The sequence below is a fragment of the Lissotriton vulgaris genome, chromosome 6 (genome assembly GCF_964263255.1).
Source record: "Lissotriton vulgaris chromosome 6, aLisVul1.2, whole genome shotgun sequence".
NCBI classification, from domain to species: domain Eukaryota; kingdom Metazoa; phylum Chordata; class Amphibia; order Caudata; family Salamandridae; genus Lissotriton; species Lissotriton vulgaris.
The window spans coordinates 828,334,386-828,355,619 of NC_141694.1; positions in this window are offsets into that span (position 1 = coordinate 828,334,386).

The window sequence follows — 21,234 nt, forward strand, 5'->3', positions numbered from 1 at the left end:
TCTGTCACTGGAATATCACCACCTGGGTCAAAACATATGTCTCTAGAGAGGGAACAGGTTTCCTCTTAGCATGCCAGATGACTCAAGACCTCCGCCTCATTCAATCCGCATTCAGCATCCGCGCCACCGAGCTTGAAATGCTCATACAAGAGTCTGCATCTCTGTTCATCAGCATTGGATGTCTGAAAGGAAGGAAAGTTTGCCTTCACATTGACAACTCAGTAAAACCCGTTGCATGCCTAAACGAAGGGTTGCCTTCCATCTACGTCCCAAAATGGAGCAGGACTTAAAACAACTCGAAGACCTCATAATTGAGAAAGTCCCAGGGCTCACCTCATGGGCCTCCACTATCATGGTGGCAAAGAAGCCCAAACAAGCGGGGTGGAGAGCATATGGCTTGACATGAGACTTCCAAACATCGCCATTAAAGGGGATCGCCACTTAACACCCATGGTGGATGACATCATAGGAGATCTCGCAGGGTCCAAATGGTTCTCAAAAATGGATTTGAGGTTAGGGTACCATTACATACCCCTGTGCACTGACTCTCGCCAAATAACAACCTTTTTTATTCATGGAACACTGCAACTCTACAAAAGGCAGAATTTGGGCATATTCAGTGCAGCCGGAGTCTTGCAATACATCATTTGAGAAGTACTCGCTGGCTTCCCTGAAGGTGCTGAACATCAGTGCCAACGTAGTCCATGAACCGACCCTAGAAAGCCATCCCACCTGCCTGTGAGTGCTATTCATCCAGCTGAAAGGTCATGGGCTAATATTGCATAGAGAAAAATGCTAATATCTAAGGCAGACCATATGTTTTTTCAGCTACTGGTTATCGGCACAAGGAGTCGCAGCAGACCTGGAGAAAGTAAAAAATGTCCAGGACACTACTGAGCCCACATTTGTGATTGGAATTTGAAGTTTTCTTGGAATGGTCACGACAGTGACCGATTCATCCAAAACCCGGAGGACCTCACAGCCCCTGTGTGCGAACTCATCAAGGGTTCTACCCCATAGGAATGGGGAAAGGAACAGGAATATGCATTTGACCACACAAAAAAGCACTCACTGCAGAAACGACGCGTGCCTATTTTGACCCCAGAGAGAATCAGAACTAGCAGTAGACACCAGTCCCACTGGGCTAGGAGCTGAGCTATCCCAGCGCCAAAGCTGCAGGGAGTGGGACCCCATTGTGTATGTAAGTTGCGTGCTAATGCCCACTGAGGAAAGGTACTCACAGATCGAGAAAGAAGCAATAGCAGTACATTGGGGTTGCTACCATTTTTCCATCTACCTCTACAGGCACCTATTCACTATCTACACCGATTACAAAACACTCATTCCACTTTTCAAAGGATCCACCTCCAAGCCACCACCACAAATTGAAAAGTGGATTCTCCAGCTCCAGGAATTCAACTTCCTTATTGAATATTGCCCTGAATTCTGCAATCCAGCCAACTTCCTCTCACAACATGCCCAACCTGCCACTCAGGAGGAAGCTGAAGTGGCCAAGGACACAGAAGAATATGTAAGGCTAGAAAGAGCCCAGCCACTCCTGATGTCCATCAATGATGTCATAAAATCCACCAACCAAGATGACTGTCTCCAATTATCTATCACGGTGGTCCAAACCAATGACTGGAAGTGCCAAATGGACCGCACAGCCCACTGCATTGTAGAAGCACAACTAATTCTGTGATCCCTCCATGAAGTACAGCAGGAGCTGACAGTCATCACTGGAGGGTGCCGTATGTGAGGGACAAGGTTGGCCCTAGCAGGGAGCCATAAACAAATTAAGGGGAGTGAAGAGGTGCGTTAGAGCATGGGCTAACCCTCCTTTACACAAACTATAGAGCCAGCTTGATTAGATCCATCTAAGAACCCTCCCGTCGACCTAAGGAGAAGAGAATCCTTTTGGTTTAAAGCAAAGGATTCTCTTCCCCTTAGTTTGTTAGGAGGGTCCTTAGATTGATCTAATCGAGCTGGGCTCTATAGTCCATGTAAACATCCCATGGCGTCTCCAGCAGCAAGCAGTGCTGCTCGCCGATGGGTTGAACCAAGGCGTAGTGAAGAAGAAGAGCAGGCTCCAAAGAACAGTCTGGTTCCCAGAGCTGGGTGAGCTTGTGGAAAGTACTGTACAAAGCTGTGTGGCCTGCCAAGCAACGGGCTCCCACAAGCCTCCAGCACCTTTTATCTCCGAAGATGAACCCAGTACTCCGTGGCAACAAGCTAGTGCTGATTTTAAATGGCTCGGTGCCCATGGTGCAAGGTTACGGGTGCTACAGGAAGGATTGTTGTTGTGCAGGAAAGGACATCTTACTGCACAAAAACTATCCTTAACAGCAAGTTCTTTATTCTATCTGTGCTGCAAAATGCAGAACACAATGGAAAAGAGAAATAAAGATATTTCTCCTTGGTATGCCGCACTGGAGAAACTGTAGTATTTTGATGCATCCCCAGTTTTACAAGTCTTTGTAAATCTGAGGCTGCACCGAACATCCATAGGTAGGTGCATGGAAACGCCCATGTTCCACCCATGGGATGCCTTCCCAATGCAAGGTAATGCAAGGCAGTGCCACGTGCTGCCTTGCATTACTTATATTTACTAAACCATGCAAAGCCACGCACAGTGGGTGTGCATGGCTTAGGAAATAACAAAATTGATTTTGTGTCAGACTGCACCACAATTTTTGCAAATCTGCCACTGAATGTATTTCCAATAGATGAAGCTATTGCTGTCTAATATTTATGAGAAAGGTTATAGTTGCACCAGATGTCAGTGCAGAACATTAGGTGCAATTTTTGACTTTAAAAAAAAATGAACCCAAATACATACTAGAGTGGATCTTGACCGATAATACGGAGTGACCTATAATGATGACTCGCAGTGATCTAAAGTGATGACCTGCAGCAATGATCTGGAATGATGATCCAGAAAAATGTAGACTGATCATGTGAAATGACTAAAGGCTCTGTATTTTTCACTGTAGTCACACTCCTTCCTCAATAATAGAATTTGATCCTGGTTCCTACAATTCAGAAAGTTTAACACTTGATCAAACTTTCAAACCTCCCCTCGGCACAGGCACAATCCATTCATATTTCTTTGCTCTACATTATTTAGAGAGTGCAACTAGATGAAAGGGTGGATGATTGTGACTGTGTGAAAATAGACGGCCTTCAGGTCCAATGGTAGTTACTGAAATAGACCACACTATTCTGACTTAATGGCCATCCTGCATTGATGAAATGGCAAACATTACACAACATCACATGCAATAAATACAAATATATTTTATGTAAAACAATATTTGAATATGGTAAAAATCTAAATTACTACAGTTTTTTTCTAAAATTCATTTGTTACGGTAGTGGGTTATAATGGCTCATGTTATTGCAGAACACATATAGTCTGCGGTACACAGTCTAAATATCGAGTCCTAATTTTCGACCTACACAAATATCGTGTTGCAAATATCGAAGGTACAGAATTTCGATATCAAGAATATCATTGAACAGAAAATCGACCCTAAGGTAAGTAATATCGAATTCATTTATATCGATGTAAGTAATATCGAAGTTAGTAATATCGATAGCATATATATCGATGTAACTAATTTCGATGTTACTAATATCGATATTTGTATTATTTTTATGTTTTTAATTATGTATGTGTAATATGTTTTTGTTAAGTATTTGAATTATTTAAAATATGTGTGTATTATTTTTATATATTAATAATGTAATTTTTAAGCAAATTTAATGTTTTAGTACCGGAGCGGGTTGTGGGTTTATAGGGGAATAGGGTGGGAAGTAATTTAAATATACAATATTAATTATTAATTTTTAGGAATTATACATTAATTTTAATTAATGTATGTTTTTACTTCTGTAGCGGGTTGTGGGTTTATAGGGGAATTGGGTGGGAAGTAATTTAATTGTAAATAATTAATGATTTTTTTATTTTTATGGATACGTTTTTTAAATTAATTATTAATTATTTTAATCGATTAAATACATATTAATTGGCAATTAATTATATTATTGATAAATTAATTATTAATTGACAATTAATTTTTTTAATTGAGAAATTAATTATTTAATTGATATTTAATGTTATTTTTAATTACATTTTATGTTTTAGTACCGGAGCGGGTTATGTGTTTATAGGGGAATAGGGTGAGAAGTAATTTAAATATACTAAATTAATTAATAATTTATAGGAATTATAAAATATTTTTTATTAATTTTGTTTCTATTTCTGTAGTGGGTTGTGGGTTTATAGGGGAATTGGGTGGTAAGTAATTTAATTGTAATTAATTATTGATTTATAATTTTTTTGTTATGGATAAATAATTTATTTTTAAATAATTATTAATTGACAATTAATTATGTTAATTGATAATTTATTTTTATAATTGGTAATTAATGTTTTTAATTGTTAACTCATTTTTTAAATTGGTAATTCATGTTTGTAATTGGGAAAAAAAATGTAATTGGTAATTCATTTTTTAATAGGTAAATAATTGTGTTAATTGAAATTAATATTTTTTATTGTTACTTATGTCTTATTAATTGGAAAATATTTGTAATTAATTGGTAATCAATGTTTTATAAAAACAAGTATTATTTGGTATATTGTTTAATAATTTCTAATTGTGAATTATTTTAAATCATATTTTTATGTAATGAAATATTTATTGGTATTTGTTGATAATTTATTGTTAATTAATTATTCAAATGTAATTGCTTTAAATAATTATTATTTGTTTGTAAATGATGTAGATTTATTTAAAAATGTAATTATACATTATTTTAAATATTGAAATTATTTATAAGTATGTTAAATTTCAATTCTACGCTATCAAACGCTTTCCCTACTGTTGCATCCTTTGAAGTTGGAATAGTAATTTTTTCCCCCATGCTATCCAACGCTTTCTCTACTGTTGCACCCTCTGGAGCTGGAGTAGTAATTTTTACCCCTACGCTATCCAACGCTTTCCCTACTGTTGCACTCTCTGAAGTGGGTATAGTATTTTTTCCCCATACACTATCCAACGATTTCCCTACTGTTGCACCCTCTGGAGTTGAAATAGTAATTTTTACTCTTACGCTATCCAACGCTTTCCCTACTGTTGCACCCTCTGGAGTTGGAATAGTAATTTTTACCCCAACGCTATCCAACGCTTTCCCTACTGTTACACCCTCTGGAGTTGGAATAGTAATTGTTATCCGTACGCTATCCAACGCTTTCCCTACTGTTGTACCCTTTGGAGTTGGAATAGTAATTTTTACCCTTACGCTATCCAACGCTTTCTATACTGTTGCACCTTCTGGAGTTGGAATAGTAATTTTTACCCTTACACTATCCAACGCTTTCCCTACTATTGCTTTCACTGGAGTGGGAATAGTAATTTTTAACCACCCGCTATCCAACGTTTTCCCTACTGTTGCACTCTCTGGAGTGGGAATAGTAATTTTTCCCCCTACGCTATCCAACGATTTCCCTACTGTTGCACCCTCTGGAGTTGGAATAGTAATTTTTACCCTTACGCTATCCAACGCTTTCCCTACTGTTGCACCCTCTGGAGTTGGAATAGTCATTTTTACCCTTACGCTATCCAATGCGTTCCCAACTGTTGCACCCTCTGGAGTTGGAATAGTAATTTTTACCCTTACGCTATCCAACGCTTTCTTACTCTTGCACCCTCTGGAGTTGGAATAGTAATTTTTACCCTTAAGCTATCCAACGCTTTCCCTACTGTTGCACTTACTGGAGTGGGAATGGTAATTTTTACCCACCCGCTATGCAACGTTTTCCCTACTGTTGCACTCTCGGGAGTGGGAATAGTAATTTTTCCCTCTACGCTATCCTACGATTTCCCTACTGTTGTACCCTCTGGAGTTGGAATAGTAATTTTAACCTTACGCTATCCAACGCTTTCCCTACTGTTGCCCCCTTTGGAGTGGGAATATTCATTTTTACCCATCCGCTATCCAACGCTTTCCCTACTGTTGCATCCTCTGGAGTTGGAATAGTAATTTTTACCCTTACGCCATTCAACGCTTTCCCTACTGTTGCACTCACTGGAGTGGGAATAGTAATTTTTACCCATCTGCTATCCAATGCCTTCCCTACTGTTGCACTCTCTGGAGTGGGAATAGTAATTTTTACCTCTACGCTATCCAACGCTTTCCCTAGTTTTGCACTCTCTGGAGTGGGAATAGTAATTTTTACCCCTATGCTATTTAATGCTTTCCCTACTGTTTAATTTAATGGAGTGGGAACAGTAATTGTACATTCCACGCTATCCAATCTTTTCATTAATGTAGTTTTTTTGGGACTTTAAATAGTATTTTTATTTATTTATGTATTTAATATTTTTTTATTTTAGATAATGTTGTATTTAATTAACTTTTAATATATTGAAAGTATATTTAATGTTTTTAATTGATTAAATATAATTAAATATTTTTATTTATGTTATTATTTTATGTATGTAGATGTATTTGTAATTTATGGTATTTGTTATTAATTTATAATTAATTAAAATAATAATACATTTTGTTATTAAGTAAGTATATATTATGTAGTGTATGTTAATTTTCAATTAAAGTTTTATTATTCAATTATTATTATAAAATGCATTATTTATTAATTTTAAAAATTATCAAATATGTTTAAATATGTTTAATTTATTTATAAGTATTATTTACTTTATTTAACTTTTTTTTTACAGAAAAAAACGATATTTTTAATTACGATATTTTTAACATCGATATTTTAGTTTCGATATTTTTGTACTTACCATGTTGTAGATAGGGTGTCGATATACTTGCCTTCGATATTCCAGCGTCGATGTTGCTGTAGGTCGATATTCTGTCCGTCGATAATCTGTCAGAGATTCATAGTCTGCACAGTTAAATTGAAGTGAATTCTTATTGGAAGTATGAGCGTAGACCGCATATTGGAGCATTTATGGTGTATACATTTGCAGCTGACTCTATCCCTATAACGTGGTTAAAGGTAAAAAGAAAGGGGCTGGGGTATGTATGAATTGTGGTCCTGAGTGTTCCATAGGTTGCTCACCTATGCAATTTGTCCCAAGGCTCTTGTCAGGCAGATATTCAAGGCAGCAATTTTTTGTAGCAAATGAGTTTTCCATTTCCCAGCAGAGAGCTTGGGTGAAGATCATGGTTCTGCTCGATTTCTTTGTAGTGTAGAAATGATTTCCCCAGAGAGAAATCTTGGCTGTGGTTTGAGTTTATTTCAAAACCAATTTTGATCCATCAGGATTTTTTTCGTAGCATCTGATGTGTCATTGACTGATGGGTTATCGGGATGAGGTATTTCTTCCATGTCTGCTCAGGTCTCTTCATAGTTGTCCTGACAGACTCGTGATCCTCGGTTTACACCTGTATTAGTGTTACATGCACCATAAATACTTTTTCAGGAGCCATGTCCCTATGTGGAAGGCCTACATACAGGCCCTGTTCTATGTTGATGATGGGGGCCTGTTCCCAAAGTTCTCTTACATCTGAAGATTAGACATTTTAATGAATTACTTTAAAATTGCTTGTTTTATGCAGTCCTTTAGTAAACAATCATCCTATGTTGATGGCCTCCAGGGCTTGTTCTCTGTTGATGACTGGCAGTGCCTGTTGCCAAAGTGCAGCAAAGGGAGACAAACACAAGATTTTGAGGTTACATTTTTTTGTCGAATTACTTTAAAACTCTGCATATTTTATACCAATGTTGTTTTCTAAAGGTTACAGGTAAATATTTTCCTCATAGACACTTTTCAAAGCCTGGAAAAAAGCGAATGATTAGACGAAGGCGTTATACCGGCTGTGCGCCATGGCAGAATTATTGGTCTCTTTCTGTGCAAAAATAACCGTACACAATATTTCGCAGCTCACACACATCCTCGCCCGCAAATCCCAGGCATTTCCTAATTAGGCTATTTTCAGTCTTTTATATCGTGTTTGTGATGTTGCTTCCGCGTGCGCTGACGTTATTCGCTGCCAAAGAATGCAGAGCGAAGTCTTCGCCTCTGGCTCCGACAGAAGACAATGAGGCGCGTGCAGCTTCCAAGTAGCCGGATGGAAGCCACTTATCCAAGCAGATGCTGTTTTCCTTAGAAAATTGCAGTAGGAAGAGAATTTTTAGGACTGACTAAACACTGTACGTGTACAGAGTCTTGTTCTGTGACGTGGCGGCTCTTCACATGAAGTCAAGCGCCTGTATTCCTCACGGCTGAGTTATGGAAGTCTTATGTTATGCTGTTAGCATTTGTAGACGGCATGTCTATGGTTACGTTTCGCAGTCTAGGCGCCTATTACGAATTGCTGACAGTGGCATAACGTAAAATGATGGAGCCTCCTACAGAATGTGAGAGGGACCCCCGAGTCTGACATATCTCACAGATATTCATTGGCCTTGGGCAGAATGGGGCCCCCCTAAAAGGTTGGGAGCACCTTGGAGGCAGAGGCGACTTCTCCGCTAAAGCGGAGAAGCGTCGCCACACTAAGTGTAAAATGGTAAAAACATAACGTTAATAACTACATTATTATCATTTTATTCTTCTGTGTGGAACCTGAGCCAGGTTAGGGCAGTTCAAGACTGGGCTTGTCAAAGGGAGAGGGAGGAGTGTTTGGGGCACCATAGCTCTTATGGTTTGGCCGGCCGTCTTAGGCCGGCATGATGGGGGCCAGCCATCTTGGGCCGGCAAAATTGCCATGCGCACTTAGCATGTTCTCCACCGGCTGTATTGCGCAGCCTGGGTGAAGAACATGCACAGGCTCCGACTCCCTGTCTGAGCGCCGAACCATGGTGCTCATACCAATCACAGCACTGCTGTCATGCTGGTGACACAGGTGTCGTGATTAGCTAGGGGAGTTTGAGAGCCTGTGTGCTTCCGTGCTGCCAGGAAAAGAAGAGGACGGAACGACAGCGGCCCTTCAGGAACCTGAACTTTCTTTTTATTTATTTATTTGTAATCGATTCCCCCTCCCCCTGCCCTACCGCTAATTTCCCAAAGCGCCCGCCAGTGCCTGGATGGTTGAGGGCTCGCTGCAGGGGCTTGTGTTATGCCCCATTATTGCTCTGAGATTCCTCCTAGACCGGAGTCTTGGTGGTCAGGTGCCATTGTGTTGTGGCAATAAAATGTAGACCAAAGTGTTCGTTTTTTTAAATTCATGTATTCTCACAAGAACATTTCTATAAATAAATGTTTATATTGCAACAAAGTCGATTTATAAATAATAGTAATTTTGTGGCAAGAAAAGAGGCTCATATTTTGCTGTATCTTTTCTTGTTTAATTGAACAGCTGCAGTCAAGACACTTTACAAACTACATGTCCATGAGGCCAAGGAACAACAGGACAATGGGAGCAAAGATCATCAGTAGTACTAAGCACCAATCAAGACTAAGGAACAGCAGTGGGCAATCTTTCAGCAATCCGATACATAAACCACCAAGGCTGCATCAAATCAAAACCCATTGCAGAACTGGTGAAAAGATTCTGAAAATTCTGTCTCCTTCACAAAATTTCTGTTTGCAACGAATACTTACCACGTAATCTCAATTCTGTAGGAGACTGCCATTTTTGCAATCGTCAGGATTACAGCGATTGGAGACTCCATCTTTCATACCTCGGTGTGCTGTTTCACAAATGAGAACCTTTTCAAATAGTTCTCTTTGCAACTCGACTGAATTCGCACCTTACCCAGTTCTTCAGGTGGCATCCAGATCCTTTAGCTTTGGCCACAGACACTTTTCTGCAGGATTGGTCCCAAGCAATCAATTATGTCTTTCCCACCAAACTCATGATCAAGAGGGTCCCAGCCCAGGTCCGTCATCAGAAGTTCGATCTTCCCTTGGGGGTATTCTTGGCTCTTCACCTAAACACACTCTAGGTACACTTAGAGTAGGGTTCACATCGTAGGAGTACGCTCGATTACTGCCTTGTTTTATATGCCTGCATATATACATTGCTTTAGCACCATGGTATAACTTAATCTACTATTTATGCTTTTGGCGCTTGTATCCCTTTTCTCTACTTCTGTCTATTAATCATTGCAGCGCACGTATTTTATACAAGAATAACATTGGTTTAATAAATATATTGAAAACATCCCAATGTGTATTCTCTGTATACCTCTCTGAGAATAAGTGAGCACAAGTGACTGTGCGAAAGGTTTTGTACTGTTTCTAAGATCCCCGAGGGGTCAGAGTTGTCATGTTCAGTGGCTTCCAGAAACCATCCGCACCCTGGTAAGGAGGGGGGGGGGGCTTACAGTTGCACTGTGCGCTAGCTGGTCTACAGGCCAACATTGCACTGTGCGCTATCTGGTCTACAGGCCAACATATCCTGTGGTAGTGTCCGGATTCAGTATAGGCACCAGGCGTAGACTGGCAACTGTGTCCAACAAACACTCAGATCCCACAGAATAGCGTGTTTGTTGGATAGTTGGAAGACAGTGAAAGCTTCCTTCACAGACATGATACAAGTATGCTACTGATCCAGCGGCGTACCAACAACAGATACTCCACTACCATATACTCACCTCGGCCCATAAACACACACAATAGTAGTTGGGTAAACTGCTGGAGTCAAAGTTTATGATTTTTCCTACAGTTTCAAGATTAGTTATTCAAGACTCCTAACTAACTTTTCACTGATCAAAAAGTTCTTTCCTCTGGTCGATAGACCATTAGTTGAACTAGTTGATGGTGAAATGACATAAACTAACCTATTCTTCATTTAATGTAAATAACCACAGACTCTGGAAAGTTTTTAAATCTTTATCTAAATTAAATACATGTGAACCATCTCAGTGCAGTCACCCTCATTCATAGGAGAGAAAACTAAATCGAAGCATCAATCAAATATGTCACTGACTTACTCAATGAACGATGTCTGAGGAAAAGAAGAGCATAAAGAGAAAAGAACATCTACAAATAACGTGAATTTTATAGTTACCAAGAATGGTGTGAAAAACAACCCCCGGCCCAAATGGCTGGTAAGGGTCCCTGGGATAGATCAGGCAACAAAGGCTTCAAGGCAGTATTCAGGAAAGGATAGATGACCTCTTTAGAATACCGACGACTGCGTCGCACCCCTCTCTGACACTCTCTTCCTCCTCGAGATTCTTCCGCGATCTTCTGGCTAACCTAATTAAATTAGGATATAGGTTCTGCACTCGGGTTCTTCATCAGCATCTCACAGCATCACTCTCCCAGCAACAGCATCTCCCGCTAACAGCATCTGTGTTTCCCGATCTAACTAACTAACTAAAGCTATCTCAATTATACCTTTTCGTTCTATATGTTCCACCCATTAATGTTTCAATATCGTAAAAATACTAAATCTGATTGGTCAGGCAAGGGGGGAAGATCATCACACGATGCTTACGTGTTATTAAATTCAGTTAAACTATTGTTCACAAACCCATCCCCTTCATTTTTATTCATACGTTTTATTTATCACCCGCATTCACATTTCATTTGCAACATTTGGTAAAAATCTAACATGTAAGTCCACTCAGTTGAACTATTTACCGTCTGTTCTCAGGTTTGGGCACTCTGCGATCTTGTCCTTCATCCAACCTTTGTGTCATCACTCCGGAATAACTTTCAGTGGCCATGCACGGTTGTCACATGGCTCAGCTTACTTCAGTTATACATGAGAGGCCCAAATATGCACTAGTGATAAAGTCAAAAAGACAGATGTTACTTTAAAAAAAAAATGGTTTCACTGTATATCACTTATCTCTACTCTATTCACTTTTATTTATTAATATTTAGCATTAGTAAAATAGCGCATTTCCATTTCAAGCAAGCAGATGCCATGCATGCGAGTCTTCAAGACTCCATTTTAGTGCCTTTTGTCATGCGCAAGAATTTCCCTCCAAGCATTAGATCGTCATACTGCGTAGATGCAGTTGACGCATGTGCAGTAAAGATTTCCCCGTTTAGAGCCATATTAGTCCTTCGTTCATGTTATTACCGTTAGTAAACACATAAGCAAGCTTCACTAACCCGCGTGTTGGTGTGGTGCGTATTAGTTTTACACAAAACATATTTAATAACATGCTAATGAGTTAAAAGAGCGGGTTGCTTCCGAGCAAGTCTCTTTCCTACGAGTCCTTGCTCCACCACTACTGTAGGTCAAGTCAATGAAAGCTTCCTTTAAAAACAGAAGAAAAAAAGGGTAAACTGCAGGTACAGTACAATGTTAATTCCAGAACACGGAACAAGTGTATTACTGCATAGCCACTGCAAACTTTCTTCAAAAAAATTTAACAAATGCGGTACTCAGGTACAGTGCAAACTTGCTTGAAAGACATGGAACAAGTGTGGTACTGCAGGGCCAACCACTGAAAGCTTCCTTTGAGACATGGAACACGTGTGGTATTACAAGGCCACTGCAAGCTTCCTTCAAAGACATAGAACATATGTGGCACCTGGAAACATCATTTAATGCCTCACTTAAATACAACAAATGAGCAGCATTTCAGAAGTGCGGAACAGCACTGGGGTGTATGAGTGCAAGCTTGACAAACATATAGCAAGATTTCTGCTCACAAAAGAGGTACAGGACAAGTCAGGAGTACACATTACACTCACAAGAATAAAACATATACCGATCTGGTCAGAAACAATGGAAGCTTATCACCCATGCGCTGAACATGGACAGCATCTGCAGCAGCAGTCCAAGCCAGGGTGGAAACACACACAAAATGTGCAGCATTTGGCAGCAGTGTAAGTCCCCCATTACACGCAGCACAGGTACAAGATGGACATCAGCAGGGCAAGCTAAGATATCCTCACATACAAAACATGTATCACACTGGCAGAGCATCTGAGCTTATTTCAGGCACAAAATACCCAAGGTAATGTATAGAGATGGTTAAGTAACTGAAAGTTCGAGCCAGATGCTAGGCTCTGGTTCAACTCAAGGCCCTCTTGAGCCCTCAAGGCCAAAATGAAGTGAGAATTTTGCAGCATCTATCTGCTACACAGTCCCCTCAAACCTCATTCACCAAGGATAAAAGACAAAGCATTCAACTTTGATGTCAAACCGGAGCTAGAAAGAGATACCAATCTTGTGACTGAATTACACAGTGTGAAACCAGAAAACCTGTGATCAATCGTGGATTCTCGACCAAATTGTGTGATCCTAGGAATTCTTTTTTTTATTGTACCTCCTATTTTGTCATTATTACATATGAGAAACCCCTGAAATACGTGAGGATGACTACAAAAATCTATCTTGTGTTTGACCTAATTGACTATAATGTTGCTTCATGGAAAATAAGAATATAGCCCACATATAGAATGTACATGACAACTGACTTGCCTTTTTGTTCACCAATGGTATTGTTGTCTGAGTGGGAGATAGTAGCATGAATTATTTTAACTTCATGTTTAATCACTTTTATTAAATGTCTCTCAATGCTGTGATATAATCTGATGTGCCTGGGAGAAATGCTTGTCAAAAAATATATTATTTTGTAGACACTAACATGTTTTTACATAATATTTGTTGTGCGATTTCCATGCCAAATTTTCCCATGGTCAGCTTGCACCTTGGCTCTAGAGGCAAGATGGGCTCTTAGAGCCAAGACAGACCCTTCGGCTCTTCCTGTTAATTTGTTGACCGCGCCCATCTCTACTCCCGTACTGTGTACACCAGTTACTCAAATTCCCCCTCTCTCAGTATACCACTCTAGAGAACAACATCTTGTTTTATAAGATTCTGGCTGGTTTCCACAGGTTTCAGAAGGATACCTAATCTTATTTCTGATTTTAATAAGGGTGAGTTGTGCATTCCTTCCCCTGATAAGTTGTTTAAAGTTAGCTGAGCATTTTTAAAAAATAGAATGCAACAAACAATGCTCGAACCATGTATTTTCCCAGTTCCAGCACTCTGTCCTAATTAAGTGTATGTTCTTTTACTAACTACCATCATCTGCCTTCCACCAGTGAGGCTGAATGCAGTGATTACTGGGACTGCCTTGTCCTCAGAAGCCACCCAGCAGCAGGGTTATAACTGCTTCTTTGTCCTCTGCTGGCATCAGGCAGTCAGGGCCAAATTGCGCACTCTTCATGTACAAGTGATCATGTGCACTCCTTTGCCATTCACTGTGTGCACAATGAGGCTTTTGCAGTGCCTCTGTTGGTGATTCAGTAGATTCTGCTGCTCAGAGTCCGACTCCTGCAGCTGAGGTAATTGGATGGAGCACACAGCAAGCTCCCAGTACTGTAAGAGCTCCTGCGTCCCAAGTACGCAGTGGTGCTGGGACACTTTTCACACTGGTGGCTCTGCCATCAATGTTACATCACTGAATTCTTAGGAATTTTGAAAAATCGAAGCATCACATCAAGAATTAGTGTCAGAAAGGAGTCATGCCCATATAGGAGGGGAATGGTAAGTGTGTAGTACGTATCTGGTGTTGCATTTAGAAACACACTGTCCCAAAATTATTAATAAAGCAGGGTCTGGTGGCCACTGTCATTCAAAGACCGCCTATTTTCCATAAAAATGACCACTTGTGGGACACCCCCGCGCCGCACGGCAACCAGCTGCTGCGTGTGCCCCTTACCTGCCTTGCTGCCTCGCCGCCGGCCTCCCTGCCGCCTTGATCGCTCCCCATTGGTTTTTGCCATTGTCTTGCCCTCCATTTGTGCTTGTATTTTTTTGCCGTGACATCGTTTCTCCCACTGTTTTTGCCGTTGTTTTGCCCTCCATTTGTGCTTGTGTTTTCTTGTGCCGTGACATCGTTTCTCTCACTGTTTTTGCCGTTGTCTTGCCCTCCATTTGTGCTTGTGTTTTCTTGTGCCGTGACATCGTTTTCCTTGCTGTTTTTGCCATTTGTTTTGACCCTCCATTTGTGCCTGTTTCATTTGGTGTAGTCCCTGTGCCGTGTTTCAGTTTCCTTCCTGTTTGCCCGCCTACCTCGCCGCCCTCCGCTCTCCCTCCCCGCTTCCCGCTTCCCGCCACCGCCATTTGCCCTGCCCCTTTTCTCTTCTGTTCCCTCCCCGCTCCCGCCTCCCAGCTGCTCCGCCCACCCGCGCACTTCGCCTTAAATGGCGACCGTGCGAACGCGCAGCGGTCACGCGCAGCGGGCGCGCCGATTGTGCGCCGAAGGCGCGCCAAAGGTAAGCCCGTCTGCGCCCGTCCGCGACCGGACCGCGCCCAGCGCCAGGACCCCTGGCCCACGAAGATCCCGACCTACCCGCCTGACGTACTCCGCCGCCACCCTCATCGCACTCAACACCGGCCGACTTCCAGAATGCCACCAAGCCACACCACATTTTCACAGAACAAGGGAAAAACCCAAAAGGAATAACACTAGGGTCCTTGGGCAGTAGTATATTTTACAGAACAGGGGACCCTAGTAATTTAGGGATCAACGGAATGATAGACATATACTAGATAGTATATATGACTACTGTCCAGCCGGACAGAGTTTTTTATTTTTCAATTCTTCAGTTTAAGAGTGTAAATATAATATTTATACAAAAGTGGGCACAGCCTGTGACCCACAAAGGACAAGACAAAACATATGACAAAACAATTATGTAAAAGCGCACAAAAGCGGTCTGTACTGTTAATCTGTTTTACAGACTAAGATTAAATCGTAGCAACCCATTGTTTTACACAGTTGGTGAATTCCAGCAAACATATGGTGCAATAAGGTCGACGGCGTTTCGATGCAATTACCAAATACATGCATCATCATCAGGACAAAAACTTTTGTGTCAAGTTTGTCTTGAGAGTTTTTTTCAATATCATTACCCCTATGGCAGTTTACATAATGTTCAATTAACATTTAAAGAAAAAAGTGAAGAAAATGGGGAAGAAAAAATAGGAGAAAAACATAAACAAAAAGATAATCATTAGAGCTTGACTAGGCATAAGTACATTTTACAGTCCACATAATCTACCAGCAAAGGTGGCGAGGTGGTAATTACTATAAATTGAGCAGGTATAGACTGTGTGAGTTCTTGGCACATGCTTGTGAGCATTCAGTGAGAAAATAGTGACATATTTCAGTTTGGCTTCATGATACGGGACGGTGAGCGAATTGTGTGAGTTTCGACGTATTTGGATTGAGACATGCACTGGGAAAAACTCGACGCATTTAGTTTTACTCATGCAAGTGGCGATTTACACTGATTGTCCATATTTCATAAAAAACGGCGTAGTGACTTTCGGCGCAATGTGATTCATTTAAAACCCGGAAGAAAACCTTATTGGCACATACAAAAATACATGCTTGTGATCTGGCATAATGTACTAGTGACGATTCACAGTAATTGACAATGTTTCATCAAAAAACGGCGCAGTGCGGGAACCTAAGCGTGATGTGAATCGTTAAAACAACCCGATGCCAAAAAGGGTTGTTCTTAAATATTACCTTATGAAGGCATAATAGCAATCCTGGGGGGTACTGTAATAGCGGAGAGCCGGGGGCTGTCTGTCAGTTTATGCCGAGGTGTGAGAGATTATGGTAATGTCTGCTCACATCGACTTCGCCGGTAATTTTATTAAGAACTAAGGGAAGAAAGTGCAAGGATTAGCCGAGGGAATTGCACACAAGGCGGAGTGCCTGGGAACATTTGCCGAACTTACTTGGAGGAATGGAGCGGTGCTCGTATTCTCGGCGAGTCTTTATTCCATAATAGGATTTCTGGGGAGGCAGAGGGAAAGCATGGGTTAGGGCGCAAAGGGGGCCATCCCGGCTGCGATTACACGGAGCTCGTGTGCATTACTTACGGTTCAGGCTAAGCTTGATAGCAGGACAGATGGATTCTGGCGGGGATCTCTTCCTGGCCTAGGAATATACCTGGTGTGTTTACAGACAATCCAAAATACCTTAACGGATTCAGCTACATTAGTACTACGTGTTCCCGGCACTGGATGGTGCTGGGAATTGATATCGCAACAGAAGAACTTAAAAAACTGGCCGTAGAAATAGCCGATCTTGAAAAACAAATAAATGATGATAACACAAAAACTCTTAGACCAAACTATAGACGATTTTCACAAATTTGAAACTGACAAAAAAACCAATAAAGTTAAAAAAGATATAAAAAGCTTCAGCAACGAAAGAGCATACCCTTATCTTGTCAAGGATTATTACATAAACCGTTCATATAACGGTCCCCAGAATCAAAGACCGTGGGGTAGATTCAACAGACGGAGAAACTTTGTAGGATTCTCAGACAGTTCAGCAGACTCATCTGGGAACTCCGACCCAAACGATAGCCCAGGGCCCTCCAACAGGAATTTTTTAGCGAGAGGCCAAGGAGAACCAGAACCTCCGGGGAGAGGCAGAGGCAAACAACCACAGAAATGGCCGAATCCTCCGGGCGAACGTTTCACCCGTCGGCAACATTACCGGTGGTAAATGATAATAACCCACACCAGGTTGCTACCTCATTTATGCAAAATGAAACTAATGGGGCTTCCTTAATCATGCAAAATGAGACTAATGATGCTGTCCCAACCATGCAGAACGACACTATTACTCCCCCTATTTTCAATCTGACAAAACACACACTATCTAGTAGTGAAATTTCACTTTTAAGTAAGGGTCTTTCATTTGTCCCTACTGTCCGTCCCAACTTTCTAGATGCCCAGACGGAACTCTTAAGGTTTTTTAGAAAAGTAAGGCTACACAGCTACTTTATACTGAACCCCTGCCCTCAGAAAGTTACTAATACCCCATTTAAACCTCCATCCAAGTTCTCACCCACAAGTACTATGGTCCCACCTGAAATTCTCACTTTTGAGAAATTAGTTCTTAATGATCTTACTGTATTGGAAAATAAGAAATCATTTATCCCTCACCCACAAGTACTATGGTCCCACCTGAAATTCTCACTTTTGAGAAATTAGTTCTTAATGATCTTACTGTATTGGAAAATAAGAAATCATTTATCCCTTACAATATTTCTGCCTCAGAGAAGAATGCCATATCTACCCTTAAGAACAACCAAACACTGGTCATAAAGCCAGCCGATAAGGGTGGAGGGATTGTTATTCAGGAAATTGACCAATACAGACAGGAAATTCTGCGCCAACTTGGTAAACGTGAACATTACTGTAAATTGCCACGTAACCCTACTGTTGAAATACAGAAATTGATAACTGCAGTCACTAACGAAGGCCTGGAAGCTGGCTTTCTATCTAAAAAAGAATATGACTTCCTCAACACAAAATCTCCAAGAATCCCAGTAATATATTGTCTCCCAAAAATTCATAAAAATCCAGAACAACCTCCAGGACGACCTATAGTCTCCGGCTGTGGCTCAATCCTAGAACCATTAGGACATTACATTGATCATTTTATCAAACCTTTTGTCCCCACTACCTCTTGCTACATCAGAGATACAATGGCTATGATTAACCTCATAGAGGAATACCCATTTGATCCCACATCCAGCACCTTGTGTACGCTGGATGTGGAATCACTTTACACCAATATCCCTCAATTCGAGTCCCTCCGCGTGATAGAGACCATTCTGGATACACGCCCTAGGCCCCACAATGTTCCATCCAATTTCATTCTGCAGCTCTTAGAGATATGCCTAACTAAAAATTTCTTTCTGTTTGAAGGACAGTTCTATGAACAAGTCCGTGGTACATCCATGGGAGCTATTTTTGCCCCCAACTTGGCTATTCTCTATATGGACCATATTGAGAATCACGCCATCCTGGACGCATCAAACCCCTTCCACAGTGGCATAGCCCTGTGGAAGAGGTATATTGATGACATTTTCATGATTTGGTCAGACTCAGAGACCTCTTTAAATCAATTCACTCACTGGCTTAACAACAATAGTGGGGGACTTAAATACACTATGTCCACCAGCAAGGAATCCTTGCCCTTTCTTGATATTGAAATAAAACATTCTGAAGGACGATTAATAACAAGTCTTCATCGAAAACCAACGGAAAGGAATACTTTACTAAACTATAAAAGTCACCACCCTCGTGCCCTAAAAGATTCTCTACCCTACTCACAGTTCCTCCGTATACGGAGGAATTGCTACTATAAACAGGACTATTTTGCAGAAGCAAAAACGTTGAGCCAAAAATTGAGACATAGAGGGTACCCACGGAAACTGGTACGCCGGGCACTGAAAAGAGCATGGTATTGCCCCAGAGATACTCTACTAGAACCCCACCCTAAGAATGTTCATGAGAAAATCACTTGTGTGACTACATTCTCGCCTGCATCTAATGCCATAAAGAAGAGTATCCTAAAGCATTGGCCAGTTCTAAATGCTGGTATACTTAACTTGGACCGACCCATGTTTGCGTTCAAGAGAGCTAAAAACATAAAAGATCATCTGGTTTGTGCTTCACTTCCTCAATCCGACACCAAAAATACTCTAGATGATATGTGGAACTTACCTACTCTGAAAGGCCATGCCAAATGTGGTCAATGTATTTCTTGTGAAACAACCATAGAAGGTAAAACATTCACCTATGGCACAATCAAATATACGAGACATCACTTTACAAACTGCAATTCACAAAATGTAGTGTATGCAATTTTTTGTCCTTGCATGATGATATATATAGGACAAACCAGCCAGAAGATCAAGCTGCGAATGGGACAACATCGAAGTCGAATTCGTTGCCAAACTGCAAATGCACCACTGGTAGAACATTTCCAGGAAAAAGGGCATTCTGAAAACGACTTTACATGGACTGTAATTACACAGGTCAAGGCTCCCCCAAGAGGAGCAGACATTTCGCAAATCTTAAATAAGGAGGAGCTGCACTGGATCCTGAGAACAGACAGCATACGAAAGGGGCTTAACAGAGTTGAGGATTGGACCTCTTTGCTTTAAATATAACTTTCGGGTTCCAGCCTTACTGAGTCAGTAATACTGTAAATATGTCCCTGTCACAAAATGTATAGTATGATAATATGACTGGTCACTGAGCACTTTACTTCACTTGGGTCACTTCGCCTTCACCACTCTAAGATGGCCGTCATAATCACTCGTCCGTCCTCACTTTCACCATCCGTTTTCTCACTTCGATCAACATTGGTCGTATAATTAATACCATTTTCCCTGCCGACTCCACTGAGCCGCTTTACAACCCGCATACTATATGCATATTGTTTGTATATTGGAAGTATGTTCACCACCGAGCATCTTGACCACTCCAAGATGGCCGCCAAAGTCGAGGGACTTTCACTTTTAGTCCTCCCTTTATTATAACCACCTGGGTCCTCCAGCGGCCAGGAAGAGATCCCCGCCAGAATCCATCTGTCCTGCTATCAAGCTTAGCCTGAACCGTAAGTAATGCACACGAGCTCCGTGTAATCGCAGCCGGGATGGCCCCCTTTGCGCCCTAACCCATGCTTTCCCTCTGCCTCCCCAGAAATCCTATTATGGAATAAAGACTCGCCGAGAATACGAGCACCGCTCCATTCCTCCAAGTAAGTTCGGCAAATGTTCCCAGGCACTCCGCCTTGTGTGCAATTCCCTCGGCTAATCCTTGCACTTTCTTCCCTTAGTTCTTAATAAAATTACCGGCGAAGTCGATGTGAGCAGACATTACCATAATCTCTCACACCTCGGCATAAACTGACAGACAGCCCCCGGCTCTCCGCTATTACAGTACCCCCCAGGATTGCTATTATGCCTTCATAAGGTAATATTTAAGAACAACCCTTTTTGGCATCGGGTTGTTTTAACGATTCACATCACGCTTAGGTTCCCGCACTGCGCCGTTTTTTGATGAAACATTGTCAATTACTGTGAATCGTCACTAGTACATTATGCCAGATCACAAGCATGTATTTTTGTATGTGCCAATAAGGTTTTCTTCCGGGTTTTAAATGAATCACATTGCGCCGAAAGTCACTGCGCCGTTTTTTATGAAATATGGACAATCAGTGTAAATCGCCACTTGCATGAGTAAAACTAAATGCGTCGAGTTTTTCCCAGTGCATGTCTCAATCCAAATACGTCGAAACTCACACAATTCGCTCACCGTCCCGTATCATGAAGCCAAACTGAAATATGTCACTATTTTCTCACTGAATGCTCACAAGCATGTGCCAAGAACTCACACAGTCTATACCTGCTCAATTTATAGTAATTACCACCTCGCCACCTTTGCTGGTAGATTATGTGGACTGTAAAATGTACTTATGCCTAGTCAAGCTCTAATGATTATCTTTTTGTTTAT